The sequence below is a fragment of the Oncorhynchus mykiss genome, chromosome 21 (assembly GCF_013265735.2).
Source record: "Oncorhynchus mykiss isolate Arlee chromosome 21, USDA_OmykA_1.1, whole genome shotgun sequence".
Classification (NCBI taxonomy): Eukaryota; Metazoa; Chordata; class Actinopteri; order Salmoniformes; family Salmonidae; genus Oncorhynchus; species Oncorhynchus mykiss.
Genome location: NC_048585.1, coordinates 31,168,753 through 31,174,802, shown reverse-complemented (window position 1 = coordinate 31,174,802; position 6,050 = coordinate 31,168,753).

The window sequence follows — 6,050 nt, the reverse complement described above, 5'->3', positions numbered from 1 at the left end:
CCTTGTCATGTCGGCCTGGCAACGCTAATGGGCCTGCTGACTGTGGCTCTATTTATGAGTGTCATTTCAGCCCTGTTATTTATTATTGGCCTAATAATAAGTATGTCGCCTTGCTTTATTATCTCTCACACTCCAGTCGCCTCTCCCTTTCTCTTGATGCATCGTCTTCTTTCTGAATTTTAATTGAACAGAAATGTGCCATTATAGCCGAGCTGTACTAATCCCATCAAAGCCTGTCCTTCACGCTCCTCTTACAATGATGTATTAACACGAGTACCGTTAATAAACGAAGGCCGCAAGTTATTTAGACTGCTTTAAGGTGATATTTCCATACATTTTCTCTCTTCTTCAGCAGCAGTTGCTTTCGTGTTTTTTTTTTTTGTTCTCTTCCACAGACAGAATTTCATTCAATGTATTTCAAATTCGCTGCTTTTAATTTAATACCCTAGTAAGTGTGAGAATGTTGCGATTTGGTTCAAATCAAAATTGCTATGAATAGACCAAGACAGAAGTCCCCAGTTGTGGGTGATTCGTAGCTGTCCCACTGGAAACCTCAATAAAACCGTTTATCAGAATAATAAACAAAGTCAAACTGTAAAATTGTGAATCTATATATTCAAATTAGCGCATAAACATGCTCGATAGTGTTCGATTGTATTTGTTTTAGTAGCTGGCACATGGAATCTATTAGTCAGTTAGTCATTGAATGATAACTACTGTACCTTCACATAGAGCAGATAGGTATTGAGGAGGTGAGTATTAGCAGTGATCTGTGCTACCCATGGTATCCGATGCAGTAAAGCGTCTCAGGCCGGTTATTGGCAAGCGTGGTAATCTCAGGATCCGACTCAGAATCTGCAGCCTGTCACCCTTGTAGCTCTAACCCCATTTACATCCTTTACTAAATTACAGCACAGCAGCAACAGCCAAACCCGTACAATGATAAAACGGCACGCTTTAAGAAGCCAAACCAGGATGGCTAAATTACCGGCACCAGTAGCACCATGCACCACGCATACGTGGTCTTAGAGAAGGCACGCTTGAGCGGGTAGATTAGTTTCAGGTATCAGCAGCTCCGATACAGGGGATTATTTATGTCCAAATAGAGTTGTCAGTTTGGAAACTCCAGATGTAATCATTTCACCGGGAGGATAATTATAGGATCAAATGCACGTTACTGTGAAAAGCTGGCGTGGGATGAGCAATCACTCACTAATGATGGATTTTACATGGAGGAAGGTGAATGAGGTGTTGCCGCAAACCATCTCTTTTGTCTCTCCCTATACTATACTTCAGCCTGCGCTTTAGTATTAATCTAATAGCAGTCTGCCCACAGTGGTTGACCCGGTGACACTGTATTATAATTGTATGCTTGGACTATCCTACCTAGGAGCTCTGACAAGGGAAGTCAAGAGAGCCGGCTATGCATGATCCGTTGGCCTTTACCAGGCTAATAAAGATGCCCCAACCATGGGCCAACCTTTGGGTCAAGAGCTCTTGATAGTTGATCTGATCGCCCAGTTTCTCCAAATGCTATGTGTGCCTTTATGCTTGATTGATGAAATCAGAAATCAATCAGTCATCATCGGACAAAATGAGTTGATGAGGACGAAGATGAGTTGGATTGAACATCTACTGTTGATTGCTTTTCTTTTAATTTCTCGTAGTGGACATGATTAAAGTAGATGAATTACCTGCATATTACCTGTCTTGCTACCTGACAATGCACAAGAAAACAAAAACACATCTAATAAGTATTTACTACAACAAAAAACCCAAGACACATTGATAGATTGATCGATGCCACATCTGCACTGCTTTCTTTTACGATGAGCTTGCCTTGTGCACCTCTCCTTGCCGATAACCATCACTTATCCTCCCCATGCACTCCCCACTGAATAGTTCTCCTCAACACAGCGTACAGCTCCGGGTCTGCAAAGGTCACACAATTAAACGGATAGGCCTTATGTTCATGTCACAGAATGATGATGTATCACTCTGGGCCGGCTGTACCTGGCACACTGTGAGCATGAATATGATTTCAGAGATCATTAAAAATTGAACAGCATGACCTAATTACCAGCTTGCTATTCAGATTCCGAGCGGCGTAGCATTCCGAGGCACTATGGGTAAGCTCATCTGGAATCAATTATAATTGCATTTTTTGCTGCTTTATCAATCAATATGGAATGAGGGATAGTATCGCTCTAGTTCAAGATTTACTGTACTTTGAATGACGAGATACCAGTCGATGTTTGTGTACTGTGTGTTGTGTTGGGTCCAGGCAATGTCTTCTTCTTGTTTGCGATGGGGAGGTGAGAATGGATTGTTGTCGTGCTGGGAAGAGGTTAGAGTGTGTTTGGTGTGTAAGGTCTGTGACCGGGAAAGAGCCATAGATGCCTCTGGGGCGCTGATCCACTGTGCCTGCTAAGGGCTGTGGGTAGTGGAGAGGGACATGAGTACATTTTCATGCAAAAGCTATTCTTGTGGCCTCCCGGGTGGCGCAGTGGTTAAGGGCGCTGTACTGCAGCGCCAGCTGTGCCATCAGAGTCCCTGGGTTCGCGCCCACGTACCCGGCCGCGACCGGGAGGTCCGTGGGGCGACGCACAATTGGCCTAGCGTCGTCCGGGTTAGGGAGGGATTGGTCGATAGGGATCTCCTTGTCTCATCGCGCGCCAGCGACTCCTGTGGCGGGCCGGGCGCAGTGTGCACTAGCCAAGGTTGCCAGGTGCATGGTGTAGCCTCCAACACATTGGTGCGGCTGGCTTCCGGGTTGGATGCGCGCTGTGTTAAGAAGCAGTACGGCTGGTTGGGTTGTGTATCGGAGGACGCATGACATTCAGCCTTCGTCTCTCCCGAGCCCATATGGGAGTTGTAGCAACGAGATAAGATAGATACTACAACAATTGGATACCACGAAATTGGAGAGAAAAAAGGGGTAAATAAATAAATAAAAATATTGATTTATATTGCATTTTTTTCTTCTTTTTAATCCCACCCTTTTCTTTATTTGGATCCCCGTTAGGTGACCGCTAGTCTTCTCGGGTCCACAGGTATAGAGACATTTCACTCTCCATTGTCTTCATCCACTCCCCCCAAACGTATTGGCGCTTTTATCATTCAACACATTGATCATACTGTAACCGAGTTACAAACAAACAATCAAACAAGGAGCATTATCGTGATTATCTGTGTTACAAAGTGTTGTCGGTATCTCTGACTGAAGTTGTAAAACCCGGGGCTTTTCATGTCTTTGTGCATTGATTTAACGCTTGCGAAAATGAATTGCAGATCAATTGGATTACCTAGAGGCACAGTTAACGAGACGCCACAACATTGGGGCTGTTGTGCTTTCCATTCATCGTGATATAGAGGCCTGGAAACAGGAAAAGGATTTCCATCACTCTGCTTGTGGAACTGTTCCGTTGTCGCATCGTTGAATAATGAGTAGTCACTGATTTGTGTTGATGATTTAGGGAGGTTTTGTTGTACTTTTACGGCGTTTTTGGATCTGAATACCATGGCTGAGGTTTGCCAAGTACTTTTTTGAAGCGATATGTTTGATTAGTGGCTAGTAAAATAACTCATTATTGTATTAGTTTTCCTAGACCATTTCAAGGAGCGGCAGATAGCCTAGTGGTTAGAGCATTGGGCCAGTAACCGAAAGGTTGCTAAATCGAATCCCTGAGCTGACAAGGTAAAAATCTGACTTCCATTGGTACTGAACTTAACGAAAGACTCTTGAACTCTCACTTCATCGCTGGCTTGTTTTCCGCTGTTTGACAAGAGCGTTTGAATCAGTTTCCCCAGTCAAGCCAGAGCCATATGATAAACATGTATCCATGTATCCACCAGGCCACAGATCCTACACTTGGGATCAATATCAACTGTTGCCATGCACTAATCAGATTGTCTTTCAGATCATGTAATTACCGTTTAATATCACCCAAAACACTGTGGAGTAGACAGGCTGCCAGCTTCTGATTCCCCCCAGCTCGCCTCGCTGTTATGCAAGCTTTGTTTACATCCACACAAACTGACTGACCGCAGGACAGGACGCAAGCCCTGGCCGAATGACGCAATGGGTTCGCTCGGCAGTCATATGGTACATCGGAGAGATGATGGGGCTTTGAATTCAGATTCATATTTCTGTTTAGATTGTGATGGAGGGGAGAGGGGGGGAGCGAAAGAGGGGAGAGTAGGGAAGGAAATGAGAGAGAGAAATGGGGTGGAGGGGATGAGGCAGTGTGAAAGTCAGTCCCTAAGATGTCCTGAAACAAAGGCCATAACACTGAGTGGGGCATGGAGTCTGCTACACACTGTTGTCTTTATCTCCATCACAGGCCTCACCACAGGACAGAGCTGCTGTGCCTGAGTCTGAGCCTTGAGTAAGAATTGAATAGTTCCTTATGAATGATGATGTTCTGTGCCACTGGAAGTAGACTTGTTTGTTAACAACACAGCCCTGGTCTGGTCTGGGACGCCTCAGAATTCCTTCTGTAAACGAGGCCAGACAGTAACTGTATGTCTGTTGTAAAATCAGCCTAAAAGTCTCTACTGTACCGCAGCATTCCGTCCTCAGACTCAAAACCATGTGGCCATAATATGATGGTATTCTGTATTGTGTGCCTTGGCTGAAACAAATTGAACTTCAAGTCCTATATGTCTATAGGTTCAGGAGTTTTTTGGGAGGCTGTCTTGTCTTCTTCTTACTAAAACTGCATACTGTGTACTAATTGTACTTACTATTTAGAACATACTGTTTAGTAAGTGGAGTAAGCAACAAATATCGACATACTATCCTCGTCCGTAATGAGAATGCCTTATCTAATGCGCAGTTGCATTGATTCATGCCATTGGTTCATTTTGGTACAGCGCATCACCATATCTGAATGTCAGCTGTTGTCAAACACATGTAGGTCTCGAAAGACGACTCTCTTCCTCAATAGTGTGAAGTGAATTATACTACATGAAAAGTTGAAATTAGTATGACATCCTAGCATTTAAAGCATAAAACATTTGTAAAATGTCATATACTATAAAACAACATTTCGTATACCCACAATGCTTTTTTGGACATGGTATAGGCCCTAGTTAGAGTCAATATTAGACCTAGTTACTGCATAGTGTGTTTTACTGGTCATGTCATGTGCTCAGGGAAAACTCCTGGCCCTCTATATCCGATGTTATTCTTGCCTTGCTCTTGTTGACTTCATTGATATCAGAGGAATCATATAAGAGCCTTCCCTGCAGGGGTGTACAGTAGAAAGGGCCTAGAGAGGCCTCCTGCTGACTGACTGAAGCCAGACCATTGGGATTAGCAGGCCCTGTGTGGTTTTTCATTGGCTGTTGAAAAGCTCCTCGTTATTCGGTTAGAATTTTTTTTATGTGTATTGTAGTTAGTTCTCATTATAAGAACCCCTCCTTGATTATTGTATGAGGGTACATTATTAAAATGAACTGCCACGTTCTGACTGGAAAACCCACGTCAAGGCCTGTGTTCTGTACCCTGTCATTAACGTCAACGTCCCCGCTCTTATCCTGCTATTTGTCCCCCATTAAAAAAGGGGACTGGAAGGACAGCAAATCATTCGCTTTTATTGAATGTGGTAATGTACACTATTAAGTGGCAGCATATCGAAACAAACCTTTGATTAAATGTATTTAAATCACAAAGAAACAGCAAGATCTCTCCTCTTCCTTTGTTAAAGAAGGGCCTCATTGTGCTAGCTACCTGTGCTACCACGCTGACTTTAGCGCATGTGGTTTCATGAGACGTTTTTTTCTAAGAACGTCGCTTGTTCTAAGGACTCTCACGAGGCAGGACCCCGAGATGAAATCAAGCCAACTATGATAAAAAAATATATAATGTTATATTCCTTTTGTCATCATTACTGATTCCACTGTGCTAAGGCTTGGGTGGATTATAATGAATTTAAAATAGGTTCTATGTACAAAAGGGAGAAAATGGAGGATTGGAGGATCACTAACATGAATTATTATGGTCTTTGTGATTACATTCTAAAAAATATCATTGGTTGTTCAAATCT